General features: G+C 48.5%; 1 protein-coding gene across 3 annotated transcripts in view; it reads left to right on the forward strand.

Annotated features, from left to right (window-relative positions):
* The first annotated feature begins 13,069 nt into the window (after positions 1–13,069).
* Positions 13,070–27,924, forward strand: part of TMEM229B (transmembrane protein 229B) — a 42,097-nt gene continuing 27,242 nt past the window's right edge. For 2 of the 3 annotated variants that reach the window (XM_080673812.1, XM_080673813.1), the window contains exon 1: positions 13,137–13,447. The gene's annotated coding sequence lies outside the window, so the exon portion shown is untranslated. Of the gene's footprint in view, positions 13,111–13,136; positions 13,448–27,924 lie in introns of those variants that run through there. The other variant, XM_080673811.1, reaches the window with a different exon arrangement.

Here is a 27,924-nt window from a genome sequence, read left to right on the forward strand (position 1 = left end):
AAAAGAACTAGGAGAACTGGTGAAACGTTTGTTTGCCAGTTCATTTCCCCCATGTCCTGGCCTTTCTAGAGACCCCACTTCCCAACCCCATTTGTTTTCTCTGAACTGGGCTCTGGGCGCCAAAGAGACCCCTCCTGACTCACCGAGGCCCTCCTAAATTAAGCACCCATTCTTCTGTCTTCAGGGCCTGGTTCTGTTGGAAAGAGAGAAAAGGGAAACAGGGAGAGGAAAGAGGATAAGGGGGAGGGGGCCTCGGATTCCCAGGAGCCCTGGTCAGTCCTGGTCCAGCCCTCTGCCCAGAGCTAGGGGCAAAGCTTAGGAGCTCTTGGGTTACAGAGAAGTCAGGAGGCTAGTTCTGCTGATTCTCTGGAAGCAGCCAGGGCAGCCACTCAGAGAGGCTCAGAGTCACCCTCCAAGTGGGACTGGGAGGGCAGTGGTCAGACAAGCAAAGTGTAGGGTACAGGGCAGGAAGGAAACGAGGTGGCCCAGAGGCAGAATTCTGTGTGTGAGTGTGTATGTGTGTGTATGTTGGGGGAGGGAGAGATGTCCTAACTTAGAGCATGGACTCTTCTTTCACTTATTCCTTCAGTTGCTCATTAACAAAATTTTACCATTTCCCAGACACTGTGTGAAGAAACAGTGTGACCAATAAACTCAGGGCACAGGCCTCCGAACCAGGCATGCCTGCCGTTGAATCCTGGCTGTTCCCAGCAGGGATCGTGGGGAAGAACAGATGTAATGACCACACATATCACTGCAAATGATCTGTTCAGGGCAGCTGTGGGCTCTGGAGCCAGAGGGCCAGGTGGATGATGTGGGAGGAGGGGTGCGGGGGGATGTTGTTCATGTGTAAAGCAGGAAACAGAGTTCTTTCCTTTCAGGGTGGTCGTGAAGGTGGAGATAAAGGGTCTGCCCTAGTGTCTGGCATATTATAGGCACCTGGTAAGTGTTATTAAATGAAAGTATTAAAGGGGTAAAGGACTAGCAAGATGCCCAAAGACTAGGGGCTTGGGAACTAACAAAAGAGGAATGGGTGGAAGGAGGGTCTGGTGGAGAAGGACTCCAATGAGAAGGTAGGCAGTGATTCTCCATCTAACCTCATGTCATAAAATCCTGGGGGCACTGATTAGAATATGGATTCAGATCCCGGGCGTCGGGATCAGCAGGCCCAGGGGTCTGTATTTTCATGGTCCTTAGGACCAGTAGGGTGCCTGGCAGTGACTGGTTTGTCATACATCATCTCTAATACTCCGTGATCTTCTCAGAGAGCAACAACAGTGGAGGAACACAGGGTAGAGCTGATGTAATTACAACATACATCAGTGTAAAATGATTTGTCCAGTGCAGCTGTGGGCTCCCCAAGCAGGAGAGAGCCAGGAAGGGCGGGGGTGGGGGGGCTCAGTAAGGGGAGGTGAAAAAGGGGCAGAGGGGATGGCAGGGAGGGAGAAATGGGAGCTAAGTTGGGAGCTGATGGAACTCAGGGAATGAGGACTGGGTAAATCCAGCCTTCTGACTGGGATTCTAGATCGTTTTACAAATTATACTAGCAGCATCATGGTTTTCAACCAGCTGTCTTATCTCCATCATGAACAATGGCTGCTCCCAGGAGGGCTGGGCAGGGCCCAGATCCAAGTAGCAGGCTGGTTCTAAAGCAGCTGGGAGAGCCCGTGTGGGCAGGGACTCCAGCTTCTGGGAAGCCAGGGGAACTCAGGCCAACCAGGGAGCTGGTTTGGCACCGCGGCTCCTTTTTCTGTGTCATGTGTGTAGCAGTTCCAGACACTTGAATTCTCAAGGTGACCGTGTTTGGCCCCTGGGGTCCTACTTCTAGAGTTCGAATCCCAGCTCTGGCACGTAGCTCAGTACTGGCATTTAGTTAGTACTCAGTAGAGGCTGGCCATTATTATCTCTTCTGCTGATGACAAACCCAAGCTGAGAGAAAGAAAAGTCTTCCTTCCACCCCTACGTTACCCCCACACTCAATTCTGCCTGAGTTTCCCACCAGCTCGTCCCAGAGTCGAGCAATGTGAGAGGGCTGGTGAGCCAGGGTTCTGCTTTCATACATTTAATACATGTTTGGGAAGTGTCCACTGTGGGCCAGGATGTAGGGGAGGGAGAGTGTGGAGGAGTAGGTGGCTCACTCCAGGGCGAACCGGACCTTGGAGGGCCTCTCTGCCTCTCCTCCTGGAAGCAGCTGCTTCACCTGACAGGAAGGGGCCTGCTGTCTGGGGTGGGGACCTGCACGTAGGGCTGTGAGAATGTTTCCTCTGCTTCAGGGATGCACGCATCCCTCCACAGGGTGCCTTCCAGGCTGAGTGGTTGCTACAAGAGTGAGCCAACAAGCGCTCCAGGATTCACAGAGAAGGGAAGACAGGAAATGCATGAATAGATTCAGAGGACATAGCTATTGCAGCTCTTCCCCCTTCCCTCAGTGTCTTGGTGTGAAACCAATAGGTCTGTTATCTCCTTTGACCAATCAGGCCTTCATCTTGTGCTTCTGATTATCATGCTCAGGTTCAGGGTTTTTACTGGAAGTGTCAGGACTCATATCCTATTGGGAGCTCTCTTTGCTAGATCCTTTTTGTGAAGGGGGGTTAGTGCAGATGACATAACCTGTCTTCCCTATCAAAGTCCTGGTCATGACCATTGACCTGCTGGGACATTGCAGGCTATCTCTCAGCGCCATCTAGTGGTCAGGATGGCTTTTCTTTGAAATTTTTTTTTAGTTACAGTTGACACACAATCCTTCCTATCTAATAAGGAGGGAATATGCTAATTGACCATCACACCCTCACATAGATGGCAGCACCCACAGCCAATAAGGAGGGAATATGCTAATTGACTGCCACACCCTCAAAGATTGTGATGCCCACAGCCACAAGATGGTGGTGCCCAGGGCTGGCCCGAGGCACAGGCAAGCCTTGGATGGCAGCTGCCCAGCCGCCCAGGGCCGGCCGAGGCTCGGGTAACCAGGGCCGGCCAAGGCTTGCAGCAAAGGTGTGATGGGGGTGTTGCCTTCCCTGATCGCCGGGTCGCCTCCCGCCCCTGAGAGCTCCCAGACTGTGAGAGGGGGCAGGCTGGACTGAGGGGACCCCCCCCCCCCCAGTGCATGAATTTTCATGCACCGGGCCTCTAGTATTATATGAATTTCAGGTGTGCAACACAGTGATTAGATATTTATATTAAGTGATCACCCTGATGAGTCTAGTACCCCCCTGTCTGACACCTAGGATGGCTTGTTTTCTCATAGGGCCCTGAGCCCCAGCATTTCTACTCCCATCCACACCTAGGGCCAGATCTATTCCCTTCTGATCTGACCACAGCGTGCTTTAGTCACCTCAGTAAGTGGTTAGTGGGCCTTTAATCTCTGCCTAAAGTGGAGACTTTAAACTCTGCATACTTTGTTCCTGTTCAATTTTGCATAGTTTCAGGAAAGGGGATTGGAAAATCTCACAGTATTAAGACTGCGGTGAAGTAGGGAAGATGGAAAGAACATCCTCCCCCTTCCCAGCTCTGGATGCCTGGCTTCAGCAATGCATAGACCACCAGCTGGGCACTTATTCCATGTCACCCAGTCATGCCATAAGGGCAAGGGACTGGAAGAGTCTCTTCCGGGCAAAGTCCAAGCCGTGGATTAAGGATCACCTTTGCTTTGCCACAGATTAAGTGATAGGACATAGCGCTGGAACCAAACTGCTCAGCATGGGATAGTGAGGGAATCCACATACTGGGAGCTTTGTTCATGTGGGAGTGAGCTTGGAGTTTACAGAGAAGTGGTGTGCACAGTGTACCTTTCCATAAAGGAATTTCCGCATATCCAACTTCCGAATTTTGTGAGCCACATCCAAGGGAGGGACTACCAGTCCTTTTCCCTTTACGGAATGGAGCCCACCTACAGGAACCAGGTGGTGCTTGTAGATAGGCCTTGTACATAAGAAGGGAGGCCCGATGGAGCAGAACATAGCTTCCGAGGGTAGGAAACTGACAGGCATTGCTCTGGGGGTGACACATGGCTGCTGCTCTTTCCAAACACTACACATTGTCCCAATGGCCATTGGGGACACTCTCGGTTGTCTTCTAGAATGGTCTGATCCTGAAAGCAGGAATTTCCCTGTGGGGCATTAGGATCATTCCTATGTAGACCCAGAGTCTCTGGAACAAAACATACTCTTGGGAAGAGGTTGTTTGTTTCTAAACAAAATATTAGTATTGAAATAAATCCACTAGAATATTCAGAGTAAGAAATTTCTCTAAATACACTTGCCACTCAAAGCTAGTGAGATAGTACTGTGCAGATGCAGTAATGGTCCTGAGATGGGAAATCATTTATAGAGGTGAGGATCACTAAATTTTTTCTAGGACCTTGCCCTCTACTTAATTTTATTACTCTTATTTAATATACTTTTATTGATTTCAGAGAGGAAGGGAGAGGGAGAGAGAGATAGAAGCATCAATGATGAGAGAGATTCATCAATAAGCTGTCTCCTGCACACCCCCTACTGGGGATCAAACCCACAACCAACACAGGTATGTGTCCCTGACCATAATCAAACCCAGGACTCTTCAGTCCATAGGCTGATGCTCCAAACCAGCTAGGGCTCTCCACTTTAAATCTCTGCTTTCACTGACATGGTTTTAGGATTCTTGTGTCCTTTCTTGAGCTACATCATTCAATATTCCTCACAGTTTGTGTTAGCAGAAGAATGGTTGACAGGAATATATTGTCCCCAATATTTATTAGCAGCAATAATAACAAAATAAAGAAAAAGATACAACTTAAATATCCATTTATTTCAACAGACTAAGTAAATTATTATGATTCATCTAGAAAATAAAATATTTTGCAGCCATTAAAACTTATGTTGAAGAATTATATTTAGTGACATGGAAAGATATATATTACTTAATTTCAAGTGAAATAATTTCTAGAAAAGCATGTATAACATGCCTTATTTTATGTAAAATGGTATATATATGTATATACATAACTAGATGTATATCTATGTATATAAATACAGGTAGAGTATTTTTTTTCCCCCAAACATTAACAGCAATTATCTTTGGGTATAGAAATTTGGTTGAATGCTTTTAGTTTCTGCTTTGTTCTTTTCTATATTATAGAAATGTTTTATAAGGAGTATGAATCATTTTTTCTAAGAAAGCTATTAAAATGTTTTAAAAGTATTGATCTCACCAGTAAAGTAGAAAACTGAGATTCAGGGAAGTTGAGAAATAACTCAATAAAGCCACAATCTGCCCGTCAAAGAGTCAGAATTTGCCCTTAGAACTTTCTATCCCTTACGTTTAATGCCATTCCCTTGGAGTAACTGCCTCTAACTGGTTAAAATCTTGGGGAGGGATATAGCCAGTGGAGACCTGGGGGAGTGGGGGATCAGTGTTCTGATCAGAGGGACTCACATTGCTGGATCTCCATTACCTCTTCAGAGCAATTAAGCTATGACCACAACAGCGTTACTGGATTCCTATTATACACCATGTTCTTGTGGTCTGGCAGTTGTCCAGGTCTTGAAGGAGCAGACACAAGTCTGGAAACAGAGTTAAGTTGGGCCTAGTTCTAATTCAAACCCATTTTACATCCTTCAAGGGAAATGCTGTATTCAGCCATGTTCTCCTTTTGAGGAAAGAAGGAACGTGAAGCTAGTTGGGTGTAGTCCAGAGGCCTGACTTCATGAGGTTCTGAGAGGGAGCAGTGCAGTAAATGAGTTCAAGGAGAAGGTCTGGAGCCCGTCTTCCTTCCCTATACCCCTCCTCATTCTCCCACGCCCTCCCACGTTCCTCCACCCCCATCACTGCAGCACCGGAGACCTCCGGACCCTTCCTTTGGCATTCTTAGTGTCTGGAACATCATTCAGCTCTATTCCAAGTGGGCAAGCAGCCATTAGGAGAGGGAGTGGGACCCACTGGGCCCTGTGTCTTCCTAGAACACCAACTGCGATTTAGATAGTAAAAGCTCCAGGATATGCTATAGTATTTATCTCCATCACAGACACGCCCAGAAGGACACTTACTGGATGGAGATGAGGCCCTGAGCAACCGGTTTCCTTCATAGGCTATGCATCTGAGCACAGACACGCAGCTCCAGAGCAGGGCACTGAGCACTTCCGTGTCCTTCTCCTGTGTTAGTAGAAACCTCACCGTTCTGCCCTTCCTGTCCCTAGACCCATCTACTGCATTCCCTGGGAGGTTACAGTGCTCTGTGCCTGACGTGACTGCCCACAGATTTGGAAAAATCCACCAAAGATGGCATTGCCCCCTTCCTAGGTCTGTGTTTTGCTGAAGGACATAAGAGGAAGCAAACTTTTAAAAAATATATATATATATATTTTATTGATTTTTTACAGAGATGAAGAGAGAGGGATAGAGAGTTAGAAACATCGATGAGAGAGAAACATGGATCAGCTGCCTCCTGCACACCTCCTATTGGGGATGTGTCCGCAACCAAGGTACATGCCCTTGACTGGAATCGAACCTGGGACCCTTCAGTCCACAGGCCGACGCTCTATCCACTGAGCCAAACTGGTCAGGGCAGGAAGCAAACCTTGACCTAAGCTGTGGGTAAGAAAGAGGGACAAAGATTCTTTTAACAGAAAGAGGTGTGTAAATTTGCAAATACTGGTCAATTTGGAGCCAAAGCCTGGGAGTTTACTTGACAAATAGAGTGTGGGAGATATAAAGCCAGACATAGAAATAGCCCCATCATAGAACACAAGCAGTCACACACCTTTCTCGGCATGGGAGGTGCAGCATTGAAAGCAGTCACTGGGAGTGTGGGGTAAGACCATTGTGTATTGTTCCCATCTCCATATGACAGTTCTCAATCTTTTTACCTGCCTGACCCTCATCCTTAGTACAGTGCATGACACATTAATGGTTGCTGAATTGGATAGCAAATTCTTTGCAACGGCGCAGCACTAGGGAAGAGAAGACACTAAATACATACTTGTTAATCAATTAGCGTCTGAGACTAACAGGGCAACTCGAGCGAACTAATTCCCCAGACAAGATAGAGTCTCTGGGAGCATTAACCCATCAGGCTTCTGCAGCCTTTCCTGAAGGTGGCAGAATTTTACTAGAAGGGCCTAGATGAGGAGGGTGAAAGTATTGAAACGGGTTTTATCCTACTCTCGGGGATGCAACCTACACCCCTACCCGCGCCCCCGCCCCCCCAGGTTGGGCTGCCTCTCAGCCAGTTCCTGTGGGAGAAATCTTTTGACTCAGATTTACAAAAAGAAAGATTATTCTACTCGAACCCATCCCAGGACCTAGTGGGGCCAGGCATTGAGACTTGGATGAGATGTCGTGATAGGAAATCTTAACCTATTAATGTTGCCAAATCCCCAGATATCCTTCTGCAATCACTGCGTCTGGCTGAAATTTCTCTTTGAACTGATACAGTGGAGTTGGGACCAGCACGCCGTGTCCCCTGGGCAGAATGGCTTAGATAGCAGCATGAAAGCTATTAGTTGCAAAGCCTCTCATAACCAGGCTCCCCTCAACAATACCCCTTTGTCCCTCCTCAGACGACTAAGCTCCTTGTATCCTGGCAAAGGGAGGCATGAAGGGGAGGTGACCAGCCTGGAGTTTGGTTTCTAATCTCTAGGGCAGAAATTCTTTCAAATTTGCCCAGCACTTGGGCTGACTGCTGAGCTGGAAATGAGAGCAGCTGGGGAGTGGGGGTGGCTCTCCCCATGATTCCCAAGTTTCATAATCAACTCTATCACCCCCAAAATTTACAACCTTCACAGTCAAACCCACACTTAGAAGGAAGGAGTAGTGTAGTTGCCATGTATGTTCATATTTTCACTTTAATTTCTTTTAGCATTGGCCCCCACCCCCGCTACCCTCACCTCAATTTGCCGCTAGCCTTATGAAACTGCATTAATTTTCAGGGCTGTCTTAGTGCACACACATTAGTGTCTTAATGCTTTATGGATGAATTCACATGATCACAGAATGGTGAGGTCTTCATTTTCAGGCTCAAGGGTGTTCATGAATACTGCATAGTCCTATCCACTGTATTTTCTTTTGATGACTACAAAAAGAGGGAGGACATGACTTTTAAATATCCCCAATGCAGGAACACACATTCTCTGAGATCTCTGTGCAAGTACATACCCCTTTCCCACACGGACAGATGGACAGCAAACTTTCCTGATGAAGCTTTAGTCAACTTGACCATTTCTCCCAGGTCTAATTCCTCTTTCCTCCCTCCACTGGTGCCCCTTTCAAGCCCTATGGGGTAATTTATGAACATTCAAGGACATCCTTAATGACCTTTTGCACTTCACAAGGTTCACTCATTCCTGGCCTGCCTGTGTCCAGTGCCGACCAACCCCAGAACAAGCAGTGATTTTATTCAGCCATCCATCCATGCTTTCCTGTCCTGGTACTTTTCAGAGCTTCCTGTTGGCTGCATGGTTCAACTAAGGCAAATTTGACTCTTTCACACTTGAGCAGAAGTGATAAAAAGATTGAAGTGGTTCTGGCAGAAGAGCCGTGAGGAGACTTTCAAATACTTCCTGTTATCTGGGCTCCCAAAGCTGTCCAGGTCCTAGCCTTTTCAAGTGTATTTTGCTAACATTCTCTTGAAATCCGTGAGCCACTTGATCATATCCTTCCAATAAATTCCTTTCAGACTTAAGATAGCTAAAGCTGGCTTCTGTTGCTTGCAATCAAAGAATTCTAAATGATACTAGTTCACACACCTTAGCCTCTTTCCTTCCTATTTCAAGAAGGGGCTATTACCAAGTGTCCATCAGTAGATAAGTGGATAAAAAAAACAACTATGGTACATTTATACAATGAAATACTACTCAGACATAAATAAGAAGGAAATATTACCCTTTGTTATAGCACTGGTGGACCTGGAGAGCATTATGCTAAATGAAACAAGCCCGTCAGAGAAAGACAAGTACCATATGATTTCACTCATATGTGAAATCTAATGAACAAAATGAACTAACAAGCAAAACAGAGACAGATTCCTAGGAAGAGAGCAGGCTGACAGCTGTCAGGGTGGGGTACGGGGCTGGATGAAGTGGTGGTGGAGGGACTGAGCAAGAAAGAAAAAAAAAAGAGAAAAAACGTCATGGACACGGACAACAGTGGTGATTGCTGGGGGAGGGGGGTTAGGGGGAGGTGGAGGAAAGTACAGAGGGGATGAATGGTGATGGAAGGAGACTTGACCTGGAGTGGTGAACACACAATGATGTGCTGTGGAACTGTGCACCTGAAACCTGCTTTGTGAACCAGTGTCACCCCAATAAATTCAATAAAAATGAAAAAAGGGGACTCTTACAAAGATACTCCTCCATTTTCCAACTTCCGCAAATTACCTTGACGTCCACTCTTACTGCCAAGACCATGTCCCTAGTTTTTGAAGGAGAGGAACTTTTCTGTCCTTTTAAAAGGCAAACCATCCATAAAGGAGTTGTTCTTGTCCGCCATTAGTAAATTTCTTGATGACTTTCAGGGGAAACAGAAAGATTTCTGTATGCTTATTAGAGAGCATGGGTTCCCTTGGGGATCCCCCCCCCACCCCCCCGCCGCTGTTCTCTCTCACCAGCTCTTTCTCCTGTAAAGCTGGTCCAAATGATTTCAAACTCAAGACTGATTTTGACTCCAATGCCTCCCTGCTCCTACCTCCCTGCTCTCTTTTCTAGCATCTGGGACAGACTATACTTCGTCTCTCTTGGCCCCCTATTTCCATGCTCCCTACGAGGTTCTTCCCAATTTGGCTGCGGGCCAGTCCCTCCCCTGAAATCACCCTCATGATCCACATCGCTCCTGACTTACAGTCAGAGGGCAACCCCGCAGGGAACCAATCCTCACTAACAAGTATACAGAAAGTCATCAAGAAAATTACCTATAGAAGAGCAACCCCTTCGCGAGTGGTTTACTTTATAGAAGGGTAGGAACGTGCTTGTCTTTCAGAAAATATGGCTAAGATTCTAACACACTGAGGGCACTGTGGAGACTGCGAAGACATTTGATAGACTCTATTCCAGCCGTGGGCAAACTACGGCCCGCAGGCCGGATCCGGCCCGTTGGGCTGTTCTATCTGGCCCTTGGAGCCGAAAGAGCGGTGGGTTCTCTTGCTCTCCCCTCCGCTCTTTTACTTTGAATTTATATTAGTTCACACAAACACTCCATCCATGCTTTTGTTCCGGCCCTCCGGTCCAGTTTAAGAACCCATTGTGGCCCTCGAGTCAAAAAGTTTGCCCACCCCTGCTCTATTCCCTGCTTGGTGAAGGGAACTAGCATCAACTGCCTACTGTGGCAGGGACTTTTAAGCATGTCCATGTGCCTGGCACCATGCTAACTACCTAACGTGAATCATCTTACTTATGCTTGCAACGGTCATGGGCTTGGTTATTATTGCTATTTCCATTTTTCAGATTAGGAAGTAGGCTCAAAAAGGTTACACAGACTGCCGTAAGCTATCTGCCTAGGATGTGGAGTCTGAATCAAACCCAGGTTGCTTTGACAAGACAAGAAGGCAAAGGTAGGGCTGGCATCTGTTGGGGCTTAGTTTGTCTCAGGGCCCTTCAACTTGAGTCTGCATTTGAACCACTCTCCACCATTACTGTGCCTACCTGCACCCAGAGTCACCCTCCGCACCCATTCACACAACACTGAATGCATGTCTCAGCCTTCGTTGGGTGAAAAGCCAGGGGACCACTCAGTGCATTTTTAGGTCTGATTCTGTGGCAGACTGCTTTGCCTTGATATTACTTGAAATCTTCTCAGTGAAGATAGAGAGGACTGTGGATGGGTGCCAGAAGACTTGAGTTTAAACTGCATGTTGCCTTTACTAGTATAACCTTGACCAAAACATATAATCTATCTTGATTTCCTCATCTATAAAATGGGGGTAAAACAGCTACCTTACCCAAAGAGAGAAGATATGTCAATTGTAAGGCATTACATACATTTTTGTTAGGAAGAAATGATTCCTAATTTAGGAATGAAGAAAACTCAGATCATGGAGTTACACCCATGGGAGAGCTGGACAAGGTAGAGACTGGCTGATACGAAGTCTTCTGCCTTAGCTCCTATCTCTTCCTTCTTTTTGGTTCTGTAACTGGCACCTTGGCTAATGTATGCTATGGCTTCTATACTAAGGATGAAAATATGAATATTATATATGAAAATATTTTCCAAGACTTCAAAGTTTAATTTTTATCTCTGATTTTAAAAGTAAGTCAAATATTTTATGGGTCCTAAAATATGACAGTTACTAGGGATTGCACCTCCTGTGCCTCCTGGATAAGTCACCCTGAATTCAGATCTTTTGCCTTTCCAGCCCATTATGCTTTCCTCTATGCAATGCTGCCTCCCAGAGTCTGGGAGGGAGTCACGCCAGCTGCCAGTCACAGACTGAGAGAGAACCAGAGCCGGAGAACTGGGCCTCCAAGGCAAGGGACCACAGGGAGGTCCCTCCTCAGCAGGTGGGTTTTGCGGCCAGATTAACTAAAGCCACTTCTTGCCAAGGTTTTCCCGAGAGAGGGCTGTCTCCTGCCTCTTTGACAGTGTTCTAGGGACAGCTCACCTGCCTCACAGTAGCCTGACCCTTTCCCTTCTCTCCCTGCAGAGTAATCCTAGCAGAAAACACATTTCTATTATCAAAGGCCAGTGCTGAGAACCTTGTATGCATTTCGTTATTGAGTCATGAAAATCTACTTATGAAACGGGCAATACCGTCTTCATTTTACAGAGGAGGAACTAACTCAGGGAAGCCAAGAGCTCTTGACACTGACACCACATGGCTGCTATGTACTTCCTACATTGGTTTGAGAAACGCGACATAACTCCTTCTGCCCCCATTGAAAGAATGACTAAGCCAGCTCTAGAACAGGGAGTGTATGGGATGGGCTTAGAACTCCTTGTCCACATCACTCATCTCTAGTTTGGGATTCCCTTTTGAATATCCCGACCAGGAACAGGAGGTTGATGGAAGACCCATGGCCCCATCAGGCAATTAGAGGAAGACATAGGATCGGATTAGTAGGAAAGCAGCCCAGCTTCTCACCCAGAGTGGGGTAAGACCAGCTGGATGAACCTCAGGTTCCTTTCTTAGAAGACTCCATGCTGCCTCAGACCTCTGAGAACTCTCTGTCACTGTGGCATGCAATAAAAAGGGGGAGACAGCTAGGAGAGAAGTGGCAATCAGACCTCTCCGGTCAGGCCCTTGGCACACATAGGGTTTGTGTGAGAATTGGAAAAGGGTACACCCTCTGCATGGCTTATTTACAAAAGGACACCCCACAAAGCCTTATACATTTTTTAAAATGTCCCTTTCTCTTGGCTGCAGCACCCAGTACCAGGACTCGGGCTTGGCGTGGGGACATGGGTTGGGGTGCATTCCCACTCCCTGCTCAGCGTTTTTGCAGGACCTGAACTAGGACCTGACCTAGGACCCATCAGAGGGGCCTGTCTCAAGTCAGGGCCCTCTGTCAGGATTCCCCACCGTCCGTCCACATTCCAGAATCTCCAGGCTTTCCAGATGACATCCAGTATTTTCTACCTTCCAACAGAAGAATCTAGATTGACCTCAGAAATATCTTGTTTAATCTTTGCTGTAAATCACACTGTGGACGTTGGAGGTTCAGAATGTGCCTTAGGTGAATTCCTTAACTTCCATAGACCTCAGTTTTTCCACCTTGAAAATGGGGCTAATGAAAACAACCTTGCAGGGCTGTTTGAATGGATGAACTGCACAGAACACAATGATGGCACACAGTGGGTCATGGCCTGCAGGATACCTACCGTGGATTTTGTACGTGCAGTCCCCACAACTCCTATGAGCTGGGAGGTAGTCCTCTGCTCCGGGTTCCTGCAACACCTCAAATACACGTGGCAGGGGGCCTTGAGGGCCAAGGAGCTCTGCGCTGCAGCCACCTGCGCCGCGGCCCGGCGGGGGGCGCGCTTCCTGGCGCTCGGGGCGCGGCCGACTCCTGGCTGCCAAAGGCGGCGGGGCCAGCGAGGCGGCGCACCCGGCGGCCGACAGGCGAGCAAGGAGTTAAGCGGGGCCGGAGGCCGGGCGCCTGTCAGACGCGAGCATGTGCAGTCTGCCTCGCATCCGTACTATGGGTGAGTGCCGCCGCCGCCGCCGCCGGGGGCTCCGTTCGGCCCGGGCTGCGGCGGCTGCAGCCTCCCGGCCCCCGCGGCGGGCGCCGGCACTCAATGCGGGACTAGGCGCGGCGCCGGAGGCCGGCGGCGAGGGGGAGGCACGGCCGGCCACTCGGCGCGGGGGGAGCCCCACGCCCGGCGTGGGGGCGGGGAGCGGGCGGCGCAGGAGAGCGCCCCAGTCCGGGCGCGGGAGGAGGAGCGGGAGCGAGCCGGCGAAACGGCGCTCCTGGCCGCACCTGCCCGCACGCGGCCGGCCCAGCCTTGCCCTGCCCGCGGCTCCGGCCCCGGCCCCGCACTGGTAGGTGCCCCCCGATGCCCGCAGAGAGGCCTTTCCGCCGCCCAGAGAGGTGGCCGCGCGGGGCGGCGGGCGCGCGTGTGGAGGTGCGGGCGGGGTGCGGGGATGGGAAGACCGGGCGACCGGGCTGGGGACGCTGCCCCGTCCCGCTTCCTCTTTGCTTTCGGTTTCGAAGCGGCTGCCCCGGCCGGAGAGCTAGCGGCAGATTAGCTGGTGCGCCGGGGCTTGGATTCCCTGAGGGGGATGGGCACACAGGGGGGCGTGTTGGGGAAGGGGTGCATGCTGGCAACTTTCCCCGCCTGAAAACAAAGGGGCATGGAGGAGATGCTAGGAGAAGGGGCCAGACGGGGAGCTCTGGCTGCAGAAGGTTGACACCCCCTTCCCCCGGGCGGAGAGCACCCCACGAGGCCACCTCGGGAGGGCAAAGGGGGGCGCCAGTCTGTTGGAAGTTAGGGAGCCAGTGCTTGGGAGTGGAAATCACAGACCCTCCTTAGTTTGAGGCTGAGGACTTCCCAGAGGGAAACCGTCCTAAAGGACCCTGCTGCCTTCTCTCCGGGGTGCTTGGAAAAGCTCGGTGATGGTGTACTGCACACCCTGGGGCCCAGCCCAGCCCCCTGGCTGCCAGCTCTCTCTCTCCCTCTCTGATCTCCACTCATCGGTGGGAGGTGCAGGGCTGAGATGAAGACCGTTCATCCCTGCTTCTGGCAAGGGCAGAGAGATGCTGGCCTCTTTCCCAGGTGTCTTTCTTTCCCTCTTTCTGTGTATGCCCAGGCAGAACTGACCCCTTCCCTTCCTTCTCAGGACTATGTCTCCCTCTTTCTCCAGTTTCCTTGTGGGGAGGTCTAGTTGCCTCAGGTACAGAGCCTAGGGTGGCAGGTGGTTCGAATGCTGCTTCATGCCCTCCCAGGAGGAAAAGAGCGGGATCCTGGGAGATCCGGGCCAGTATAACCTTGGGGGCTCTGCTCATCAATTCTATTGTGTTCACAGCACTTAGTAACAAATGAGCTGTTGCTCTGGCCTTCAAACTTGGGTCATCAGGAGGCCTGGGTTCTGTCTTTGTGTAACCAGGAAGAAGGATCAAGGGGAGGGCTGAATGGCCTGCCCTGGGGGTGGTACAGTGTCTTTCTCGCTAGAAAAACAATGGGCCAGTTCCAGGTCCCAGGTCCCTGATCTTGTGTCTTCAGGAATGAGGTACCTCCAGCTCCAAGCTGCTTGCATGTGACCATCAGCTTCTATCCTTGGCAGGACTGCCCATTGCCTTTCTTTCCCTCAGAAAGGATAGCCCTTTGAGAGTTGGGTTTTCCCCCTGGTTGCAAGGCTGAGCTACATCTGCTTGCCTGTGGAGACAGAAGGTATTGGGGCAGGGGTAGGAGGGGTAGCTGGTCTGCTGGGATTCTCTCCTGTCTGCTCCTGTGAGTGAGCTAATGATACAAGTGATTGGGCCAAGAAGAGGGGGGTCCTGCAGGACATCTTGGTCTAGAGAGGCATGGAGGGGTGGGCTGAGATGAGGCTTGGCCCCCCTTTACAAGGTTTTGTATTTGGGGACAGAGATGGGTAAGTGGGAGACAGCGGGGGCTGGACCAATGTATTTCATCTGATCCTTGGAGCGAAATAACTCTGGTCACTTAAAGGTACAGGAGTGAGGGATGTTTCAGGACCACTAAGGAGCAGCAGGAGAAAAAGAAGCCCCCTGAGCTATAGATCTGTGGTCCTGGAACTGTGGCGAAAGTCAGATGCAGGTTCTAGATCAGAGGGCACCACCAGTCCCACTTCTAGGGCCCTTTCCCCTCTAAATGGGCAGGGTGCATATTGCTCAGCCTCCCCCCACCCATTGGCTTTGTCCCAAGCTACTTATTTATAGCTGAGGGTTGCTCCTCAAATGTACTGACTGTAACATGAGGATAATGATATGGAGTCCTGACCCCTCTACCCTCAATGATAAGAGAAGGGGATTTTCCGTGGATTGTTCCTCAAATGTACTGACTGTAACATGGGAAAACGATACTTCCTCTGACTCCCTCCTTTAAAGTGATGAGGTGTGAATTTTTACATTTATAAAGTGATTTAAGAGCCTCAGGTCATTGAATGAAAGATGTCAAATGAGTTAGGGAGCCTTATACTGTCTTTATTTCACTTGTATCGGATTTGCATCTTGTCTCTAAAGGGAAAGGTGTCATTTTGGGGGAAAGGGCTAAGTTACAGCTTTTGTGATAGGGAAAGCTCAGTGTTGGTGTTTAAAAGGATAGTTTTTCATCAGAAAGGCTCTTGTGGTAGCACATGGGCAGCAAGTGTTTCTGTGTCTGCCTATGCTCTCAGATGTCTGAGAGCTCCTTCCTAGTAGGGTTCCCCAGACAGTGTCCAGTCTGGACAGCAGGGACAGTCCACCCTCCAAGCTGTGAGAAGGGTCTCTGAGGATGTTGGGGACCCTGGTGTTAGAAGCTGAGACCTGGGTGAGGGCAGTAAAGTGAAGCTGCTTGGTCTTATCAGCAACCATGTGAGATCTGGCTGTCCTTGAGGGAAGGGAAATCTAACCCTCCAACAAGAGCCAGGCTGTTTTCAAATTTGTATCTCTTTGCTTTTCTCCTCCCACCTCCCCTCAACCCCCAATTTACAGACAAGGCTGTTGGGGTTTTATTTTTTCATCGCAGGAACATTCCTTTTAAGGTGTGGATAATGTCTTACTTGGCAAACCCTCAGCGCTTTTTGTGGTGACACCTGGCTGAGGAGGGAATGTTGGAAGGGATTCCGAGCAGGAAGCGTCAGCCTTTCTGGTCAGGTCTTCTGCTTTCTCCACCACCGCCTCTCAGGAATCAGAGGCTCGATGTTTGAAAAGGCAAGTGTAGCTGATTTCTGGGGAAGGGCTAGGAGCTGGCACGTTTGTTTACGATTTCCTTGGAGGGAAACTGAGTCACATTGAGAATTAGCTCACTGGCTGTGGTTTGACTGAATGTCTGTGTTGGGGAAGTTTTCCTTTCCTGGGATTTCAGAATGTTTGGACTCAAGCCCTGGAAGAGACCCAGGGGTTATACTTTTTCATTCATTCTATGGGCTGATAGAATTCAGGCACCCAGGTGCTTGGTTTCAGATAGATGTTGGCCTGGGACTTTGAGCTGTGGGGAGCTCCATGCTGCTGTGATTTAAGGAAACGGTGTGGTTTTTCACCCCTGCAACTCACATCCATAGATAGTACTGAGGCTGAATAAGTGATCTATCACATTCCCAGGCGGAAGGAGGCCCTGCTCCCTTCCCTCTGCTCTCGTCCATCCTGCAGGTTGGACTCCCGCTCTCTTCCACCCTAAGGCTGTCCTCGAGGTTCATTTTAACATCAGTCCCCCTGTGTATAATTCAGTGGGGTCGAGGTCACGGAGTGGTCTTGGCCCTCTGCTCCTTTGAAGGGTAGCTCAGAAAGGTAACTTCCCACCCTCCGCTGATGTTGGTACTTCTACCTTGGAGTCGGTCACAATCCAGTGTGACAGTTTGAGGAGTAACCAAGGGCATTGCCAAGTCCTATTTCTGAGCATGGAACTCCCCACTATCCTTTACTCTGCTGGCTCCCCAACAGGGAGTTTGATATCTTTGTAGGGCTCTTGGCTCCCAATGTGCCTGGTATTGTAGAAGGGACAGCATCCTTGATGTTAGAGCACACAGTCTACATGGACATGTCCTCAGATTGCGCTTTCCTGCGGCTCCATCCTCTAGACAGCTGTGGGCAAACTACGGCCCGCAGGCTGGATCCGGCTGTTCTATCCGGTTCTCTTGCTCTCCCCTCCGCTCCTTTACTTTGAATTTATATTAGTTCACACAAACACTCCATCCATGCTTTTGTTCCGGCCCTCCGGTCCAGTTTAAGAACCCATTGTGGCCCTCGAGTCAAAAAGTTTGCCCACCCCTGCTCTAGAAGCATGGTGGATTAAAAAAAAAAAAAAAAGACTTGCATGGCCAAATATGAACTTAATGTAGGGAGATGTAATAGATTGAGGGCGTAATCAGAAAGTGCACTTTCTGCTATTCTCTCTACTCCAGAAGCCCTGCAGTTAGAACGCACTAGCCATTTCTGACTGCTTCCGTGGTTGGACGTGAATGACAAATGCCTCCTAGCTGGTTCATTCATTCATTGTTTCCTTTCCGTTTTTAAGAGACACCCCGTCACATGAGTTTCTGGAATGTTTCATTTCTATCAGAAAGGTCACTCAGCCTGCGTTTTCATAAGGCCTTGACACCAGCCCCAAGGAGAGAGGGATGCCAGCCAAAAAGAGATGGAAGGGCCACAAAGAGAGGATTCTTTTCTGGGCTTCTGAGGGTGATTCATGCTTCAAGATAAATGTGCTTCCTGGGGCTTCGTGGTTTCGTGGCTTGTACCATCCACGGAGGGACAGGCCCTTGATGCAGCAAGAAGCCCACCTTGTAGACAATAACTGCCATTCTTTGGAGCAATGGCAGGGGCCTGTATTTAGCCCACTGCTATCCCCATCTTCTTTCTTACTGCTGTCCTTAGCCAAACCCCATTTTAGTCCTTGGTCCCTCGGCTCTCTCCCCCTCTTATTCCCAATCAAAAGTGCCTTCCCAGAGCTGGGAAAAAGGCAGCCAGGGTATTGGTCTTACTTTCATCTACCTTCTTAAATATGGACAGCAAGTATTGTTACCACCGGGCATCACAAGCAAGCAGCAGCTCTAGACTTAAAAAAAATGTTTTGTTGATTTTAGAGAGAGAGGAAGGGAGAGAGAGAGCAACATTGATGTGGGAGAGAAACATCGAAGTGGCCTCCCATATGAATCCTGACCAGGGATCGAACTCATAACCTGGGCACGTGCCCTGACCAGGAATCGAGCCATCAACCTTTCAGTGCATGGAACATCACTTAACCAACTGACCCACACCGGCCAGGGCAACAGCTCCAGATTAAAAAAAAAAAAAAAAATATATATATATATATACATATATATATATATATATACACACTTCTCTCTTTTTAAAAAATATATATTTATTGATTTCAGAAAGGAAGGGGGAGAGAGAGAGAGAGAGAGAGCTCAATGACAAGAAAGAATCATTGGTTGGCTGCCTCCTACACGCCCCCTACTGGGGATCGAGACTGCAACCCAGGCATGTGCCCTGACCAGGAATTGAACCGTGACCTCCTGGTTCATAGGTCAATGTTCAACCACAGAGCCACACTGGCCGGGCCAGATTTTTGTATGTTAATTGTGTTTTTGCCTGCCATAACAGGAGATGACTTTCCTACCTTGATTTGTAGAAGCCTTAAAGCTTTCATATAGCCTGCATAGTTTCTAGAACATGGTGAGGGCTTATTAATCAGCTGTGGTACTAGGATGTGATCAGATACCCAGATTTCTAGGTCGTTGGGCAATGATGTTGTTTGTGTAGGAGCTAATAGGTGGCAAAGGCTTCTGGAATGAGGACATCTGGATTCCTTCCTGTCTCACTTGTGTGACCTTGGACAACCCCTTTCAGTCCTCGAAGACTTAATTCCACAAATGGAGCTTCAGCAGGTTTCAGTGCTCTTAGCAATAATAGCAATAACAGCCATCATTTATTAGATACTTACTATATACCAGGCACTGGGCTAAGCACTTGATATATGTTCTTTTTCTTTCATGGCAATGAGATAGCTACTTATTTGTCCCCATTTTACAGCTAGAAAAACTGAGGCTCTCTGAAAGTTAAAATGATTGCACATGTCACACAGCTAGCAAGTGTCTAAACTGGGATTTGAACTGGGATCTGCCTGATTCCATTGTGTTCTATGAATTGCATGTTGGGAAGAAGGCAAAAGTGGAGGTAGTGTTAGTTAAACAATAAGAAGGAGGGCTTTTGTGGATTAAACACAGCTAGTTAAAAAGAGTTGGCATTCCAGATTCTTATTTGAAAAACATCCCAGTGAATGTCCGGGAAGAAGAGAGAGGTCAGTACCCTGCATGGAGGAAGTAGACCAGATGGCCTGGGAGTTACTGTAAGGAGAATAGAATGTATCTCATAAACCCCATTTCATTTTGATGCCAATTTTTTTCTCTTGCTTAACAGGCTCTCTGGGCAGCGTTTTTCTTTCTATCTGCTGTCACTAGTCATAGCAGCTTATCTTTGCAGATTCTTGACTCCAGTCCTCATCCTCCAACCTCATTTCTGGGCCTCCCCCTACCCATTATTACAGTTCAGCTGTGGAGACCTATCATGACTCCATCCCAGGTACACTCTGCAGAGTACAGCAGACTATCCTGTTCTTCTGAGAAAGGATTTGTGGCCACTGGTTAGTCTGTTCAAGGGTGACCAGCTAGTTCGTTGAGATGATTCTCATCTCTTTCATCCCTGTTTGTTTCAGGCAAGTTAACGCTGAGGCTCTTCTACCATTTTGAGGTGTTTGTGGAAGAAGAATGAAAGTTGAGGTGGTGGCCTGGCGGAGGTGAGCTGGCCCCATTGGAGAGTTAGCATGATGGTGTATTATGGAGTATTGTGCTAGGGGTTAGGGTTACTCCTGTCTCAGCTCAGTGACTCTGGGCACATGATCTGAGTCCTTTAGTTTCCTTATTAGTAAAATAAGAATATTGGCACAATAATGCTGGATGATCCAGTAGAATCGGATTAATTTGGCCCCAACTCAGGGAATAACTCAGAAGACAGAGCTAGGGAAACAGAGGATGGGTTGAAGGAGAAACCCCAGAAGAAAGAAGCCAAATTGGAAGTTAAGGGGCAAAGTTAGAGCTGGAGTAAGTACCTTCTTGCAAAAGGGGATTGGGTCAGGTAATTTCTCCTGATCGTGTACTAGTAAACAGGGCAGCTGTGAGGTGTGCACTCTCCATCTCCTAAACCATGGGGAGCAAGCACCCCTTGTATCTTGTCTTAAACTTAAACTTCACCCCCTGTCCCCCCACACGTTCCAGCTGCCCCAGGGAAGGCAGCAGGGAAGTTGTGCGATGGTGTGTTTTACATTCTGCACTTGGACTTGGCAGACTCCAGGGACTGGTTTGGCTCCAGACCCCTCCAGGGCTCCAGGATTCGGGGACATTGGCTGATGCTTCCCAGGTGACTCAGTGTCCTGAGAGCGTGCCTCTTCTCTGCTGCCTTTGCTCTGGCCTAAAAGAGCAAGATCCTAACATAAACTCATTTTAGGAACCCAGGGAGTCACAGCTTCTCTGTACATGCAATTGGGCCACCTGGATTTCCCTGTGAACAAAGCCATTTGTCCAAGGACTCTTGGGTTCTGCTATCCATTGATACACTTCTATTTTTATTCCATCATGTTCAGAGTTGAGCAAATGAGTTCCCACTGAACCCACCAAACTAATCTTTTCTGCCCCTGCCTGCCTTGCTTTTTTCCTTAGTTCCTTATTGCCCTATACCAGTTATTTCTAATGGTGGTTACTATACCAGTGGGAATATGAGAGATGATTTTAGTTGGTACAGGGACGCACATTCCATTTTAATAACTGTGTTTCTAATTAGTGTAAAGAAACATGACTCATTGGGATGTGTTCATAAAGTGACTTAATTTTGTCTTCTACTGTCCCTTTATGTTTTTTCAGCAGGATTAGTTCTTTCCCTATCCTGGGATGAAAACTAGATCGGTCCCCATACCGTTATGGGCATTCTCAGGCAGTAGAAGGTCTTGTGGTCACTTTAAGTCACAATTCAGTATTTCATGTGTCCAGTCCTTTGTCAGTGGGCTGGGAGGGACAGAAAAGGTTCATTTGGCTTAGCACTGCTGTCTGCCAGCTTCTAGCTTCCTGGGCCTGGAGGTATTTATTTATTTTTTCTTTGGTTGTGTGTTTATTTGTTGCCCATATAAAAAAATATAACAGGTGTGTTTTTTTAAAATACATTTTTATTGTTGATAGTATTGCAGATATCTCCCTCCCCCAGCTTTCTCCCCTCCTCCCAGCCTCTACTCCCCACCCCCCCAGGTCTTCACCACCCTATTGCCTGTGTCCATGGGCAATGCGTATCTATATATATAAAAACCTAAGCAACTAGCTGACCGTCTGACCGGTAGCTATGATGTGCACTGACCACCAGGGGGCACTCAACGCAGGAGCTGCTGAGCTGCGGTGACTTGGCAGCTGAGGTTCTTGGGTGATGCACCTGGAACCAGAGAAGAGGGAGCCAGATTCCCACCCAAGAACCGCCCTCTCACAATCTGGGACCCCTCGGGGAATGTTGGAGAGCCAGTTTTGGCTGTATTCCTGCAGGCCAGGCCGAGGGACCCGGGCCTCTAGTAAGTATATAAATTCTTTGGTTTAATCTCTTCTTGTCCTCCCAACCCCATCTCAAGGTATGTCAGTCTGTTCCATGCTTCCCCCGATTCTTTCTCTTCTGGCCAAGTTCATAGTTTCTCAGACATCTCTCCCCACCACGAGTTGCTGGGATCATTCACTTCCATTTGTCTTGAAAAGAGCAAGTTATCCTTTATTCTAAATCATTCTTCTTTCCTTAGCCTCTAAAATTTAGAGATTCACCTTGGGCCTATTTCGGCTAAGGTCCTTCAGTCTGTTGGAGGGGCCCTTTTAGACAGGGGGCCTCTCTTGCAAGTGGCCCATATAAGTCCAAGGAAACAATCACACATTTGTTGGCACAGTGAACCTGGGCATGCAGGCTGACCCCCAGCTCAGCCATCTCCCTCGGCTCCTCCAATAGCGGGTGGCGAGGCTGTGTCTCATACCTTGGGTGTTTCAGGTGGTGGTCAGATGCCAGTCCACCCCATCCTCCCAGTTGCAGGGTCAGGCATCAAGTTTCTTGGTCCTATGGAAGCCTCTCTTGCCAGCTTGGGAGCATCGGACCTATTGTACTTGGTCCCTTAGTGAACACTTTTGATTTAACCTCTTGTTATATGTATATCATCAAAGCCGTAACTGTCATGAGAAGCCCATGATTTCTTGAATATTATTGCTTAGGATAAGGCTACAGTATATACTTAACTGAAATTTTAACTTAAATAAAAAGTCTAACGACATCTAACCTTTATTGAGTACTTAGAATACTAGGTACTATTTTCAGTACAATCAACATGCTCTTTCATTTAACCCCCATGAGAGAGGCACCTGCATGGTCTTGATTTTACAAACCAGTAAACCGAGGCAAAGAGAGGTTAAGCAGCTTGTCCAAAGTCACAGTTGGCAACAGAGCCTGGGTTCAGATGGAAAGACTCTGACCTCAGAGTGTACGGTTTGAAACCACCACACTCCAGCTCTTCCCACAGGAATGGTGGGCAGCCATGATCAGTCATGGAGGGGGTGGCAAATGACTGGGAAGTGCTGCTTTGGACGTAATCATCAGTCCTCCATTCTGGCATTTAAGCTCTCCCTGCATCGGTTTTACCTGCTTTCCCAACTCCTTCTGTGCCCTTTGCCAGAGACTAATCCACATGCCTGGCTAAGCTGCCACACACATGCCCACCCTGTATCTCAGATCATTTTCCTGCCCGGACGGCTCTCATCTGCTTGGCTGGCTCCCTAAACACAAGTTCTTTTTCAAGTCAGAGGCCATTTTCGCTTCAAAGGTACAGTTGACCCAAGCTTCTTGAGCTGGGATCTTTTACTCCTCTCATAATTTCATCCCTACATGGGCAATGATCATACAGGACACATGGAAGGAGTAGTGAAGGCCCTGGCCCGGTCCCTCAGTTGGTTAGAGCGTTGTCTCGATATGCCAAGGTTACAGGTTTGATCTTTGGTCAAGGCACATGCAAGAAGCAACCAATAAATGCACAAATAAGTGGAAGAACAAGTGGTGTTTCTCTCTCTACCTCTCTCTCCAATCAATGTGTGTATATATATATATGGCGTTTAGCTAACCCAGATTCTGTTCTCCTTCTGCCATTAACTGCCTGGCTTCATCATTTCTAAAGTGTGAGTGTGGATCAGTTCCTTGCAGTTGTCAGAATTCTATGGTTTGGGTTTCCCTTCTTGTCCCTACTTCCTTTAAGCTCTTGAGGGCTGGAACTGTGTCTTGGGCGTCTTAGTACCGCCCAGGACTCTGCACAAGGTTTTGCACACAGACGGTGTTTAATAATAGCAGCTGGTTGGCTGGTGGGAAAGGCTGCTGTAAGTCTGCTCTGGGCTTGACCAGCTTTTAGAAATTGCCGTCTTCTGGAGGATCACTGGTGAGGACTTTGCAGTTGTCTTGTCTGCATGAGTTTATAACAAAAGATTTGGGTCCAATCTGCTGTCTTTTTTTTTTTCTATAAGAAAACTAACGTAATGCTATTAAGACTCACACTCCTTTATATTATTCAAAATCCACGATGGTCTAAAACGGAAAGCTTTTCTTTAGCTCGTGTGACGGCAAAACCTGACCTGGACTAATGTGAGGCCCCTGGTTGTCTATTCTGTGGAGTGTGAATATTCATAGATGAGGCCGAAGAAATGTTCACTTGTTTGATGGGGGCGGGGGGGTGGGTAGGAGGGGTTTCCTTCCCACACCCTGCTATGGGACTACGTAATAATCTATGAGATGTACTCTACATTACCTTTTTTAAAAACCCTGAATTATAGCCCTAGCTGGTTTGGCTCAGTGGATAAAACGTTGGCCCATAGACTGAAGAGTCTCGGGTTTGATTTGGGTCAAGGGCAAGTACCTTGGTTGCAGGCTCGATCCCTGATCCCTGGCCCTGGTCGGGACTCATGTGAAAGGCAACCAGTGAACCAGTCGAAGTGTCTCTCTCACATCGATGCTTCTCTCTCTCTGTCTCTCCTCCTCCCTTCCACTCTCTCTAAAAATCAATGGAAAAATATCCTCGGGTGAGGATTAACAACAACAACAAATCCTGAATTGTAAGCGTTTCGGATAGGGTGCTGTGCCTTGTTTCTCCACAGAGGTGTGACTGGCACCAGGGGTGGGACAGGGCTTCGTGATGTGCGATGCTTTCAACATCACAGGACCTCGCCTGACCCTGCCTCACTGGCCTGGCCCTAATCCTGGCCCTGGCTCCAGTACACCTACAGCCTGCACCTTAGCTGGCCAATTTGATTTTGTAAAATATTGCATTATAATATCAAATATCTTGATTACTAAGCTTTTTTTTTTTGGCACATCTTAAATTTAAATTTTGTGCCTGAAGCAAATGGCTCTCTAGCTTCACCCTAGTCAGTCCTGGCCCTGCATGACTCTGAACCCTGGAAGGCTTTTTCTCTTCCCATTGCCTCATCTCGGAGATGAACTGGTGTGCCCTCAGCGAGGGAGGCACCTGCTGGTGTCCCTGTTTCATGGGTGTGGGCCCTCTTGGCACCTTGGCCGAGTCAGCTCCCCAGAAGGACTTGTAAACTGATTCCTGGATGCACTTCCTCCTCGTGGTGTGCCTTTGGAGCCCCACTGAGCCTGGTTCCTCTATCTCCTGGGACGTGATGCAGCTACTCATTTGAGAGTCTGTCTGCTTGTTCATTCCTACAGCTGCTTTGACCTGATGTTAAAAATTTTTTTTTTTTTTAAATTTACAAGTGCTCCTGGAAAAATACGAAAACAATAGAAAAACGATGGAATCTAAAGTGTTTTATTTATTTTTTGATGAGGAAAGCGAGAGGAGAGGAGACGAGTGGCGAGTGTTAGTGGAAAAGCCCGCCCATGTGCACTCCAAGCCAGCAGGCCGCCCCTTCCTCTCTCCCCAGGCCCCCTGCCCTCCGTATGGAGTTGACACATGAGTCAGTTAGCTGATTGAAGGGCACATTTATTTCCCCTTTGTCCCCCTTTGGCAGTGATGGACACGCCCATGGAAATTTATGCCTCCTGATCCTCACCATTAAATAACCAGCCCCTCTCAGGATCTGAGCCCTGAGTATATCTGGCCTGCCTTTTTAACCTATTGGATGTCCTCTGAGATCATGTCTCTATCCCTACGCCTGTCCACAGTTCCTCACGATATAGCATTTTCCATAAATACACTTCCTTAAGCATCCTCTTACAAACCGTGTGCTCATCTTCTCATCCATTAGGAAGCTATCCCCCGGCCCGCGCCTGGCACCCACTGCTTTGACTTCTGGTAAGCACATCTTCGCCTCTGGACGGTGAATCATTTACCATTGCCCTGGCCCCTGCGAATTGCCGTGTGGTCTTTAACCCAGTGGCATTAGGCTGGAAAAGGCTGAGACAGGGTGTGATTTAAATTAATCACAGAAGTGAAGTTTCCCAAAGGTGCCCAACGGAATAGTTTTCTTAAGCCCCATACATTTGCCCTATCGCCAGTAGACCCATCATCCAGGAGCCTCATGTAGGTATCTGTACGAGACCACTGAATTTGTTCTGTGGGATTGATCCCAGGAAGCCACTCCGATTCTGCTCAGCCCTGCCTTTGCCTCACACCACAGTTTCTCTTGCTTCTAGGGGTACATGGTGTGGAATGGTGTCCCCTTTTTATTTAGCAAATATTTGCAATGCCTTCTGATTGCCCTGAATAGAACTCCGAGATAATATGACCTACCTACTTATATAAATATAAAAATATCAATAAATGCCTCAGTTGTAATAGAGTAAGAGAGAAATACAGGACAAGTTAGTTATACAATATCTCCTTTCTTAATATATACTTGCTCGAGCGTGACTACACGAAGCCAGAAGGAAGGAGTCAGATGCTTGAACCTGTGCACTGAGAAGGTAGCAGCCACAATACCCACAAGATACAGGTGTGTTGTGTGGGTGACTCAATTCCAAGGGAGGTGCTGCTGACGTCAGTGTGATTTTCCAAACTGGGGAGCCACTCTTGGTAAAGTTCTACAGAACATAAAGTATGGAACCCCCTCAATTTGTACTCCAGTGGCACTCCTGGACAACTCAGTATATGTTAACACCCAGCAAAAAAATCCTCTGTGCTTATTTTAGAAAGGGTGTTTGGCTCTAGATGCAGATCATTACAAAGGGCTTTTCGCCTCTGACTGTCCGGTGGACCATTCTAAAGTCACGTGAGAGAAAAATAAAGTCACGTGAGAGAGTCCTTTCGTGGGCTCTTGTGAACTGGAGGATGTCCGGCAGTACCCGGAGCACTGCCTCCCTACCATGGGGCTGAGAGAGGGTCCCCCACTGAGAACTGCTGATCTGGAAGAAGGACCAGGACAAGGAACTGGGAAACCTATGTCCTAGGTCTGGGCTCTAGTGCCCTGATATTTATGTGTCCCCTATCTGTAAAGGGGAGTTAATGACACAGGAGTCCTGCTGGCCTTCGGGATTGCGGATCATCGTGCTCTCATCCAGTGCCTCAGGACGGCCAGAGCATCCATGTGCACCCCACAGTCTATGGCCCACCCACGAGCTCTCCCTCACTGTGGTTTTTCTTAGCATTTGAACATCCTGAGGTCTCTCTAACCTGGGAAAGAAGGAAGGGAGCGAGGGAGGGGAAGGACAGCCCTGTCATCTCTCCTTCTCCAGCAGCTTTCTGCCTTTTTTCCTTCACAAGCAAATTTCTCAAGAGTCTCCCATACACACTGTCTCAGTCACCTTCCTTTGCAGTCACTGCTCTTCCCAAAATGGTCCCCAATGGCCTCGGCTACTAAATCTCTTCATGCCCCGTCTGCCTTGCTTCTGCATTGACCACCACCCCAAACTCTCCCGCCCCCTCTTCCCAGACAGGGTCCTTTCCAGGGTGTCCTCCTGCCTCCCTGCCCTTCCTCAGGTCCCTTCACAGCACCGCATCCTCTGCCAGCCCTGGATGGTGCCTCTCCCACCTTCTCCCCAGCACGCTCCTCCTCTGTGCTGCTCCATGCTGCTGGGGCCCCAGACCTGCCCAGCCTGGAATCCCGTGGGCACCTCAGACTTAGAGCATCTGAAACGCAGCGGCTCACCGTGAGTCACCTCCAACGCGCCCTCTTCCTGTATCCTGCTCTCAGGGGATGACACCGCCGTTGCCCAAGTTAGAAGTCAGGTGTCATCCACCACCCCTCCCTCTCGCCCCCTCCGACGAATCCCTCACCCAGTCCTGTCAGTCCTGCTTTCTTAGGAGCTCTCAGGACCTCACTCGTTCGAGTTGCCTGCTTGACCTGTGTTGGCATTTTGGGATTGCAGCCTCTGCTCTGTGGGCTGGATGAACACCTTTAGAGGCCCTCCACGCTGACCAGGTCAGGGTCCCACAAGTAATTAAAAATATATTAGTAGAGTTCTAAGTTATAACAGAAAATCTTGGTTTTAGAAACCACAGAATGTACTTGCACAGTGAAGCCACAGAGCCTCTTTTTGATGCTCTCTCATCTTCTCTTCTATGAAATAGTTTTCTTTGGTGCCCCATCATGGGTGGTACCCTAAGCATGTGTCCAGTGGGCCAGTTGGGCCATCCAGGGCCACTTAGAATGTCAGCCTCCTATGGCCAGGGCTTGGGTCTTTGCATGTACCTGGTAACATGACATAGACACTAGGTACTTAATGAACATGTGAATGAACATGCATGAATAATGAGATGAACTTGAAAGGACTCAAGTAAAAGGCACTGTCAGAATGTAAGTTGTTACTATTATTAGCTTTCTGGTGTTTGATAGAACAGTAGAATTTCCAA

Source organism: Plecotus auritus (genome assembly GCF_963455305.1).
Source record: "Plecotus auritus genome assembly, chromosome: 1".
NCBI classification, from domain to species: Eukaryota; Metazoa; Chordata; class Mammalia; order Chiroptera; family Vespertilionidae; genus Plecotus; species Plecotus auritus.